Raw genomic sequence first — 11,955 nt, forward strand, 5'->3', positions numbered from 1 at the left:
GGACTATCTGCTGCGGAGGCGGCAGTGTTATATATGAAGAAAAGTTGAAGTTAATAAATACGTTATTTCAAGCATTTGGTGTGCTCTTTAAACCTACTGTTTCCATAGAACGGCGCTGGAGGAATTACAGAGTAATAGACAGTCTGGTTACACTAATAGTCAGAGATATCAAAATTATTCTAATGCCACAGCGCAAAAGGCACTTCATAGTGCTGCGCCTGCCACAGTGGAACTATTTTGGCCTCTTGATCCCATAAAACTGGACTCTGACTGGAACTGTGTGTCTGTTCAGCTCCTCTCTCTGGTGAGTAATGATTCTAGCAGCTCCTGCTAGGGGAATTCCCAGACAGGCTGTGTGTGAGGCTGGCGGTGATTGGTGAAAACTCTTGCTTTGTGAGAAGCTGGCTGTGATTGGTCTAAACTTCTGCCCAGCAACAACAGATTAACACTATGCTTTCTGTTGTTTCTGCTGTGTCACTGAGGTTACCTTACATTATAAAATGAGTCTTAAAGGCATATTATCTTTTTCTGCTTCTGTGAACACAAAATATAACAGTTATATGACATCCAAAACATGATGTCACAGTAAATAACTCTGCTTTTGTCTTTAACACATAAACATAGAAACTGTATTAAGGCTATTAGCAGATTTAGCTGTATACACATATAAGCTATACTACCACCCTAGGACAGGTCTTAGCTGGCCAGCTACAGCACTGCTTGTGTAACTGTACCGTTCTCTGCTTTGGATGGATCGTTTTGCATTGGAGTGAAGTTACATCCCATGAAGTTAAATCATGTATATATGTATTGTAACACTGTGAATGGTTAATTACTGGAGGGGGTGTATATCTCACCAAGAATGCTCAGATGGATGAGGTAAAAGAATCCTGGAAAGCTGGGTGGTTTCAGAAAAGTAGTTTGCTGGGACATTTTTGTTTAAATTAGTTCACGGGCCTGGATTTTTATGAAATGGTGGGTAGACCTGCCGCTCCCTCCCACTTCAGTACAGCATTTTCCCCCAGCCTGAGATGAACCCAGGTACACTGTAGCTGCTGGTCTTATTGCTGTGGGGATAAAGACAGGGCTGAAAGCCTCATTCAGGATCAGAGCCTGGAATCTGCATGACATGTAGGGTGTACAAAGCCTTATATGCCTGTGTTGGTTTTGGAGTACTTAGGTGAGGTAACTTGATGTATAGTTAGCGCCCAGACAGGCTAGGTGACTTACTTTGTTCATATCACATACATGTGGCTGCTGATAAGTGATTAATGATCATGGATGTCCTATGTTGTTGTAAGAAACTTACCTGTCTGGGCTCCAGCTGCACGATCTTCAGCTTCGGCACAGCCGTGCTGGTGGAGATGCGTTACTGAGCCATGCCTCTCCTTGACGCAGCCGCATCCTTAGTAACCTGTACATACTCTGCCTCTCTCCGCAGTGCGAACATGCGGGGGGAGATAGGCAGTGGGTTTATGTGTTTGTTTCTGACCTATTGGAACTCTAGGCCACAGGACCAATCAGGTTCTGGTCAGGGGATCTGGCGCCCTATTTAAATCCCCTTTTCTCTCTGCACCATTGCCAGTAATAGCCTATTTTGGCTCACTCGCATGTGTTTCTATTTCCCTGTTCCTGAGTTCCTTATTGTGCATTAGTACGTTTTCTATAGTGAGTATGGCACTGTTGTATTTACTTTATTATTTGTGTTTGCAGAGTGCTGTTGCATTGTGTTTGTTTTTGCGCCCTCAACCATGGCGATGTGAACCTGCGCATTGGATGTGCTGACTAACCCCCATTTTTTTTATTTGCAGTCTGCATTGGGGGTGTGGCTGACTCCATTGGTCGTGCACTCCTAACTGATCTGTTTGTCCCATAGGCTAATTTTTATTAGTTCAAAATTCACAGAATGGGGTGGCTCTACCAATCTGTAGGGAGGAAAGGTGCTCACTATCTGAGTGTTAACTCCAAAACACCAGAGGGTTAAAAAATTGTATAATGAAGATATGGCACTCAATATCTGGAGAACTGCTCAAAACAAATTACTTTATTAATGCAACTATCATAAAAAAAATTAAATGTCATACAAATTACGTAAATTGTACAGAAATTAAATAACAAAAGATAAAACGTCACAAATGACGATAAGGTAAAAATAACTTGCGGTAAATAGTTAATCAAAATTGCAGCACCTCTATATCTTCTATAGATGTATTACATCGAAATCTTACTATTTTTGAAAAAAAAAAACGCATATGCGGTAATGGTGCGATTTTTAGTTTGCAGATGCGTTTTTTTCAGAAAAGCTGCTGAAACTTCACCCTTAATCTGTTGGATGAAGGGTTTGGTATTATTCACTTTGTTTATGTCGTTATTCACAATACCATAACAATTGTCAAATTCACATATGTCAGACAGCATATAGGTGCATTCTGAATTGTCGATTAGTATACAGACGTGGACAAAATTGTTGGTACCCTTTGGTCAATGAAAGAAAAAGTCACAATGGTCACAGAAATAACTTTAATCTGACAAAAGTAATAATAAATTAAAATTCTATAAATGTTAACCAATGAAAGTCAGACATTGTTTTTCAACCATGCTTCAACAGAATTATGTAAAAAAATAAACTCATGAAACAGGCATGGACAAAAATGATGGTACCCCTAACTTAATATTTTGTTGCGCAACCTTTTGAGGCAATCACTGCAATCAAACGCTTCCTGTAACTGTCAATGAGACATCTGCACCTCTCAGCAGGTATTTTGGCCCACTCCTCATGAGCAAACTGCTCCAGTTGTGTCCGGTTTGAAGGGTGCCTTTTCCAGACTGCATGTTTCAGCTCCTTCCAAAGATGCTCAATAGGATTGAGGTCAGGGCTCATAGAAGGCCACTTTAGAATAGTCCAATTTTTTCCTCTTAGCCATTCTTGGGTGTTTTTAGCGGTGTGTTTTGGGTCATTGTCCTGTTGCAAGACCCATGACCTGCGACTGAGACCAAGCTTTCTGACACTGGCTAGTACATTTCTCTCTAGAATTCCTTGATAGTCTTGAGATTTCATTGTACCCTGCACAGATTCAAGACACCCTGTGCCAGACGCAGCAAAGCAGCCCCAGAACATAACAGAGCCTCCTCCATGTTTCACAGTAGGGACAGTGTTCTTTTCTTGATATGCTTCATTTTTTCGTCTGGGAACATACAGCTGATGTGCCTTGGCAAAAACTTCGATTTTTGTCTCATCTGTCCACAGGACATTCTCCCAGAAGCTTTGTGGCTTGTCAACATGTAGTTTGGCATATTCCAGTCTTGCTTTTTTATGATTCGTTTTCAACAATGGTGTCCTCCTTGGTCGTCTCCCATGTAGTCCACTTTGGCTCAAACAACGACGGATGGTGCGATCTGACACTGATGTTCCTTGAGCATGAAGTTCACCTTGAATCTCTTTAGAAGTCTTTCTAGGCTCTTTTGTTACCATTCGGATTATCCGTCTCTTAGATTTGTCATCAATTTTCCTCCTGCGGCCACGTCCAGGGAGGTTGGCTACAGTCCCATGGATCTTAAACTTATGAATAATATGTGCAACTGTACTCACAGGAACATCTAGTTGCTTGGAGATGGTCTTATAGCCTTTACCTTTAACATGCTTGTCTATAATTTTCTTTCTGATCTCTTGAGACAGCTCTTTCCTTTGCTTCCTCTGGTCCATGTCGAGTGTGGTACACACCATATCACCAAACAACACAGTGATTACCTGGAGCCATATATATAGGCCCAATGGCTGATTACAAGGTTGTAGACACCTGTGATGCTAATTAGTGGACACACCTTGAATTAACATGTCCCTTTGGTCACATTATGTTCTGTGTTTTCTAGGGGTACCATCATTTTTGTCCATGCCTGTTTCATGAGTTTATTTTTTTACATAATTCTGTTGAAGCATGGTTGAAAAACAATGTCTGACTTTCATTGGTTAACATTTATAGAATTTTAATTTATTATTACTTTTGTCAGATTAAAGTTATTTCTGTGACCATTGTGACTTTTTCTTTCATTGACCAAAGGGTACCAACAATTTTGTCCACGTCTGTACCACAGAAAGATAAATTGTCGATAATTTAGCACTACATATGCAGTTTTATCGACAATTTTCTGAGACTCTGCTGTCTGACATATGTGAATTTGACAATTTTTATGGTATTGTGAATAACGACATAAACAAAGTGAATAATACCAAACCCTTCATCCAACAGATTAAAGGGACTCTGTCACCAGTTTCTAACCCCCCCTTTTATAACTATGGTTCTCTCCATGGTCCCCTTCTCATTACAAAGATGTTGTTAGAAGTTAAATCCGCCCTGTAGTTTTCATATAAATCGCTTTTATCTAACCTGTCAATCTTCAGTATAAGGTGCCCAGGGCGTTTCTGATGGTCTGAATGTCCCGCTTTTCGCCGCCGCCGTTGGTGCCCAGCTCCTCCCATGTTCTTTTCTGCGCCACCTCGATGTTATGCAATCCGCCTCCGGCTCTCGTCAGTGCCCCCTCCTCCTTTGCAAAGATCTCGCGCGTGCGCACAGGCCTGTGCCTGATGCGCCCGTGCGGACGTTTAGTTTCTGCCTCGTGGATTGAAGTGCGCATGCGCGCGATCGCGCGCGCACGTGCGCGAACGCGCGCGAATGTGCGCTCGCTTAGTTCAGCCTCCTCATAAGACGAGCACTGCCGCCAGCCACTCAGAGCCTGGCAAGCGCTGTAAGGAGCCGCACGTCTGAGCACAGCTGATTTCAAAGACCCACAGAGGACTATATTATATCGCCCTTTCCTCAACTCCATCTTCTACAGGTAATAATAATATTGAAAAAAATATCAATACCAGTGATATTCAAGTAAAATGAAACATATATAGATGGATATATATAGATGTGTATATATATATATATATACACTCACCTCTCAGGGGGCAAAATACATAACTGGGTGTGTAGTGTGTGTGTATGTGTATATATATATATATATATATATATATATATATATCATTGTAAATCTCCTTCTTGGACACAATTTCTCTATAAATACATATATATATATATATATATATATATATTTGTGGTCCTGGCTGCGGCGCGAAGCCTGTGGAGTGTGACTGAACCTAATCTAGCTACAGTGGCTGGTGGTGTGCCTGTTGCCACGTGACGAGGGTAGGCCAAATAAAGGGGGCATACCCTATGGGAGATGTAAAGAGAAGGGTCGGGAGGGAGGGGCGAGAGAGGACGTGCACCCGGTGAGCTGGGCGGCTTGGGCTTAAGAAGCCCCTACGCCCCTCCCACAAAAGCAGGCTGGATTCAGCCTGCTGCATTTGTGGTCCTGGCTGCGGCGCGAAGCCTGTGGAGTGTGACTGAACCTAAAATAGCTACAGTGGCTGGTGGTGTGCCTGTTGCCACGTGACGAGGGTAGGCCAAATAAAGGGGGCAAAATACGAGTAGGAAAGGTGTAAGGAGCGACTCTTTATTGTGAAAGATGGTACTACAGAACTAAGTCAGAGAAAGCCGCAGCGATTTCGGCTTTCGGGTGCGGGATGTATCGTGCGAAGCAAGAGGACTTCCAGCGGCCCATCTTACGGATGATATGGGCCGGGACCCCATGTTTGGAGGCGGCGGAGGCGGCTCCGATCCGGAACGAATGGCCCGTGATGGCCTGGGGGTTGAACCCTAACCCGGACGCGAGGCTGCGAATGTGTTTGACAAACTGCGAGGACGTGAGAGGTCGTGACGGGAAAGGAAGGAGAGGGCTGGCGGGAGCCCGATTGCCCAGTGTGGTGAGTAACCCGTTGAGGACGGCCACGGGACACCAGGAGTTGGAAGTCGGGAAGTATTCTATGTGCACTGGGGGCCTGATTTGTGAGGTTTTGGAGACTGGCAAGGTGAAGGTGAAATGCTCGCGATTACGGGTGAGTTGGTTTAGAGCCGGGCCTGAGTTGTGAGGAGAGGTGCCGGTGAATTCCCCGGGCCGGAGAAAGCCGTAGAAGCTTAGGTAGAGGGCGGCTTTGAGAATGCAGCTTCTGAAAGGGCCAAAAGGACTGCCGTCTAGGGAGGATGAGAGTTTCCTGAACAGGTCCCCTGAGACGGGTTGCCTGGCGGGTCCGGATTTGTGAGAGCATTTTTGAATACCCCGCAGTGTGGCTTTGATGGCGTGGGAAGAAAAGATAGGGTTGCTGTCTGGCTGACGGATCATGAGGTGATGCTGGACTCCTGACAGATACGATCTGATGGTGCTGAAGGAGAGGTGTAGGTCCTTGTGGCAGTATGCCAGGAAAGCCATGATGAAAGCGGTTTCGCTTACGTTGCCCCTGGGGTGAAGGTGACGAAATACCTCGAAAGCTTTCCAACCCGACTGGTAGTTCCTTGTGGAGTTTTCGGACAGGGACTTGCGGATGAGAGTATGAGCCATGACTAGGTGCCTGTCTAGTCCAGGATCAGAGAGCCGAAGTCCGGGGGCGGAATCCCGATTCTGTCGGCTTGAGGCATGACCTGGAAGAAGAGAGTCAGGTTTAAGCGAGACAAGGCATCTGCTGCGACGTTCCTGATACCCTGGATGTGGGTGCAAGAAACATGGAAATTGTACTTGAGGGCAAGCCAGGTGAGTTTGCGTAGGAAGCGCATGACTTTGGGTGAACTGGATCTGCCTTTGGAGATGATGTCGACGACCGTGTGGTTGTCGGTGAAAAAACGCACGGGCATGTTGCTCCATACTTTGCCCCAGACTTGAGCTGCTGCCACGATGGGGTACAATTCAAGGAGAGGAGAGGACTGGATGGCTTGAGGGTCTGAGAGGATCTGGGAGGGCCAGGAATCAGCGAACCACTGGTGGCCGAATAAGGCGCCGAACCCGACGGATGCTGCCGCGTCGGAGTACACGGTCGGGCAGGTGGGGCTCCAGTGAGGGACGAACATGGAGATGCCATTCCATGCTGACAGAAAGACCCTCCACATGTCCAGGTCGGCCAGGGCTTCACGGTCCAGTTGGATCAGCGAGTCCTGGGTTGAGGCTGTGGGTAACAACTGGAGGAGTCTTGCTGTGAAGGATCGTCCCTGCGGCATGATGCGGGTTGCAAAGTTGAGAGAACCCAAAAGTGACTGCAGTTCGCCCTTGGACATGGTTCTGGAACCGATGTGAGCAGAAATGAATGACTGGAGCCTGACTAGTTTGTCCTCTGGGAGTCTGGCTTCCATTCTGCAGGTATCGAGCGTGATACCCAAGAAGGTGAGGACCGTGCTAGGGCCGTCAACCTTTGATGGCGCCACTGGGACCTGTAAGGCGGAAAAAATGCAGAGGAGGCTTTCCAACCTGTCGGGCACGTGGTTTGGGTTCTCGACCAGTAAGAAATCGTCCAGGTAGTGTATGACTCTGGGACAGTTGCCGTGGTTTACCAGGATCCAATGGAGGGCCTGGGCGAACTGATCAAAGAGCCAGGGGCTGCTCTTTGACCCGAACGTGAGGCGGGTGGCAAAGTAATACTGGTCCCTCCATTTGATCCCGTGAAACCTCCAGAGGTGGGGCTGGATTGGTAGAAGCTTGAAAGCGTCCGAAATGTCCGCTTTTGAGAGCCAAGCCCCTGCCCCTACCTGTAGGATGAGTTGGATGGCTTCGTCCAGGGAAGAATAGCGCATGGAGTATTCTTCCGATGGTATCAACGAGTTGAGGCTCGGGGTGCTGGATGCATGAGGCGCTGACAAATCATATATTAATCGGTTTTTATTGGAATTTTTGCTGCGGACCAACCCAATGGGGCTCACCCTGTAGACTTGGAAGGGAGGGGTGGGAAAAGGCCCTATGATGAAACCCTTCTGCAGCTCGACCTGCAGAAGGGAATCCACCGAGGCCGGGTCCGTCATGGCTGACATGAGATTGGGGGTCTCCCAGGAATCCCGAGGCAGGGTGACCAGGCCGGTGTGGAAGCCTGATGAAAAACCGGAATGCAGGAATTGGACGAAGGCGGGATCGTGGTGGGTATTGAGGAGGGAGATGAGAAGGGGGACATTAATGTCGGCCAGTCAGCTTTTGGCCGAGCGCTGGGAGCAGGTGGACTGGGGGTGGGCCCGGAAGCAGGTGGAACAAATGTGGAGCGCCTTACATTTGCTATAGTTGCAGAAGCTGGAGTTGAAATTGTTGCACAACTGGTTTTTTCCCAGGTACACGATGGGGCGACCCAATTTGTCCAGGAGCGGACCCGGTTTCTGGGGGGCCGAAGTGCTCGGCTGCTGTTTTGGCAGGGGGGAGGCGTGGGAGCTTGGGCACCAATCGGAGGCGTGCAGGACTGACTGGCAGAAGGAGCAAAAAGGAGACCTGAGACCTGCAAAGTGTCTGCAGAATAGCTCCATGTCGAGGGAGGCCCAGTTGGTAATATGCTGGAACTGGGCGAGGGCTGCAGCTGCCTTCGCCGAAAATGACCGGTGATAGTCGTAATATGCAAATCCTCCGTATTTGTGCCCAAGCTCCGTGACCCTGTATAAATATGCGTCCAGCTCCTCTCTTCTGGCTGGGTGTGCTGCGCAGATGATGTCGCGGTAGAGGCTGAACGCGAGCACGAACTCTGGGATGGAGAGTTTTTTGTTCAACCTCGCGTCTTTGGCCTTCAGGACTACGGACACGTCCCCGCAAGCGATGGTCCGGTTTTCCACCGTGTCGTGCGTGGAGATGAGGACCGCAGCCAGGTTCACGTCCTTGCCTGCGAGAATGTCCCTGCGCAGGTTTTCGGGGACGAAAAAGGAGGGGGCTATTTCGGGCGGCCCAGACAAACTACCTGAGGAAGATGGCTGGGAAGTGGAAGGACCAGGGGCGGGACTGGAGGGTGCGGCAGGTGAAGCGTCCCTGCTTTCGACTGCCTGGAGCCTGGTATTCATGTCACAGATGGAACTGGACAAATTGTTTATCGTGGCGTGTAGCTGCGTTAGTGACAGCTGTATGGTCGACATGGGGATCTGCTCCGTGGACCCTGTAGATGGCTCAGGAAACAATAGGTGATATAATTCGGCCTTTCGGGCTGTGGCCGAATGGCGGATTCCTCGCTTGTCCAGCTCGGCAATCATCTTGGGGATGGTCCATGTCCGGTAAGAAGAGCGACTTGCCCGTTCCGATACCGCAGACTCCACGATCGATAGAGCGTCCTCGATGTCGGACACGTGGGACATGTTGGAGCTGAAACGAAGAGGGAAAAGGAAGCTGGAGGGGGAAGCGAGGTGGGTGCGGGTGGTATTACAGAGAGAAGCGCGTGGCGGGACGGAGGTGCCCAGCGTCGGGCACTTACCTTAAGATGCTGGAGCTGTTAATGCCGTGAACAGAGGGGACGGAAGAGACCTGGCGAAGCCGAGATTATCCCTGGTTCACCTGAAAAGAACAGTATATGATGCCACGATTGGCTGTGCCGGGCGGCCGGAATAGTGAATCGTGGCCGCTACTTACCTGGACGAGAAGAAAAAAAAAAAAACAGGGGGCCAAAGGATTCCAAGGGAGCACTCACGGAGTAGCTTAGTCACCTGAAAGGACAAGACCGAACGTGTTGATTTAAGGAAAGCGCAACTGGTGCGAGACCAGAGGTTTCCTGGCATTTGACCGGGCCGACGCCGGGGGATGGCGCGTGACTGCTGCAGCGGCGAGCCAAGGAGTGGAAAAACACGTGGATGGGGTTGCGTCCTTGCGGAACCGATGGGGTTGTAGCGAGGGGACGCTGAGAGAAATGTGAGCCCGGCGATCCTGGGTGGACGGGTTGAGGGGCGGTTCAGGGCGTACCTGTGAAGAAGACTGTTGGGACAAAGTGGGGCCTGGGCGTACCAGGCCCGGGGTAGGTGTGGGAATGCGAGGTGGGCGTACCACCTTGAAGACACCTGGGTTGCGTGACCCGAGCGGAAAACAAAGAGAGAGATAGGACACGGCCAGGCGATGTCGGATGGAAACAGGCCTTGCCTGTGAACTTTTTTTTTTTTTTTTTTTAAGAGAGCGGAAAGAGATGAGAAGAGAGCAGGGCGTTCCTGCGGACAGAAAAGTAGTGGAGGGTGGACGGGTTGGGAAACATGATTTTTTTTTTTTTCTTTTTCCCTTCCTCCCTGGCTCCCTGCCGCGGTCGGGAGCGGGGTACCGGCCTGGGCAGGGTGACAGGAGGAAGTGGGGGTGGCGGGGGCCTGGGCAGGGGCACGCCAGGCAGCAAGCTGGGCTGTCTTCCAGGCCCCCCCCCCCTTTTCCCCCCCAGACGCTCGTGGATATCCGTGCATCCACGAGCGGTGGGAGCGAGAGGAGGACGAGCCGGGGCCAGAGAAGGAAGCGCCTGCTCCTGCCGACTTCCGGGACGCCGCGCCGCGGTCACGTGATGCGCTCCAGGTTGGAGCGCAAGCCGGCGAGACGGAAGCGGCAGGAGAGGAGGCAAGTGACCGGGCGGGGTGCGGAGGAGACTGGCGGCGGGGCGACGGGCGGGAGCTGAGGAGGCTGAGGAGGGCTTTATTATCAAGCAGCATGCACATATAACTAGTCCAAACAAGGCCTATACTCGGCTCCAATCAGTTCACGCTTCTGCAATTGCAGTGCTATCAATATCCTCCCCCCCCCCCCACGACCAACGGCCCCGGCAGTGGATATCCGTGCATCCACGAGCGCTGGGAGCGAGAGGAGGACGAGCCGGGGCCAGAGACGGAAGCGCCCGCTCCTGCCGACTTCCGGGACGCCGAGCCGCGGTCACGTGATGCGCTCCAGGTTGGAGCGCAAGCCGGCGAGACGGAAGCGGAAGGAGAGGAGGCAAGTGACCGGGCGGGGTGCGGAGGAGACTGGTGGCGGGGTGACGGGCGGGAGCTGAGGAGGGTGGGGGACGGGGATGAGGTGGGATTTACCTTGGAGTTGGCGGTTCTGGCGTGCAGAAACCGCTGCACGTGCAGGCAGCTTTCGGGCCGTAAATGCAAGTGACGGGTGCAGCTCCTCCTACCAGCGTCAGGCGAGAGAGGACGTGCACCCGGTGAGCTGGGCGGCTTGGGCTTAAGAAGCCCCTACGCCCCTCCCACAAAAGCAGGCTGGATTCAGCCTGCTGCATATATCTATATATATATATTTATATATATACCACCCAGGGGGCAAGATACATAAGTGGGTGTGTATGTGTGTATATATATATTTATATATATATATATATATATATAACTTAGCATCATGGGCGTGGTCTCTGTATATATACATATACATACCACCCAGGGGTGCAATATACATAATTGGTTGTGTAGTGTGTGTGTGTGTATATATTAAGATATATATATATATATATTATTTCTGTATCTATGTATGTATGTATGTATATATATATATATATATATATATATAGTCCTGAAAAATGGGCGGCACTCCAAGGAAAAGGACAAGTGAACTTTATTCACCCAGGCGGTGCAACATTTCGGTTCTGCACTAGAACATTTTTCTAGCGAAAGTTTTGCTTTTGATTGAAAAAGGTTCTATTGCAGAACCGAAACGTTGCACCACCTGGGTGAATAAAGTTCACTTGTCCTTTTCCTTGGAGTGCCGCCGCCCATTTTTCTGGACTATACATTGTTGAAAGAAGCCTATTCCCCTGGAGATGTGCACCCTACCTTCATTGGATTGCGTACCAGTGCCGCCATTTTTCCTTGATATATATATATACACACACACACACCAACCTGACGGCACTATCAAGTCACATGCACTCTCGGTTCACCCGCACATGCATCCCCGGCTAGAGTCACAAGTCGCATGCACTCTCGGTTCACCCGCACATGCATCCCCGGCTAGTGTCACAAGTCGCATGCACTCTCGGTTCACCCGCACATGCATCCCCGGCTAGTGTCACAAGTCGTTTCGGCCTTTTCAAAGGCCTAAGTGAGAAGGCCGAAACGTTCGTGCTGGGAATAAAGTTTGGGGTCGTCACCCTAGCACCCATAACTGGAAGTGCTGCCT

Source organism: Bufo gargarizans, chromosome 4 (genome assembly GCF_014858855.1).
Source record: "Bufo gargarizans isolate SCDJY-AF-19 chromosome 4, ASM1485885v1, whole genome shotgun sequence".
Lineage (NCBI taxonomy): Eukaryota > Metazoa > Chordata > Amphibia > Anura > Bufonidae > Bufo > Bufo gargarizans.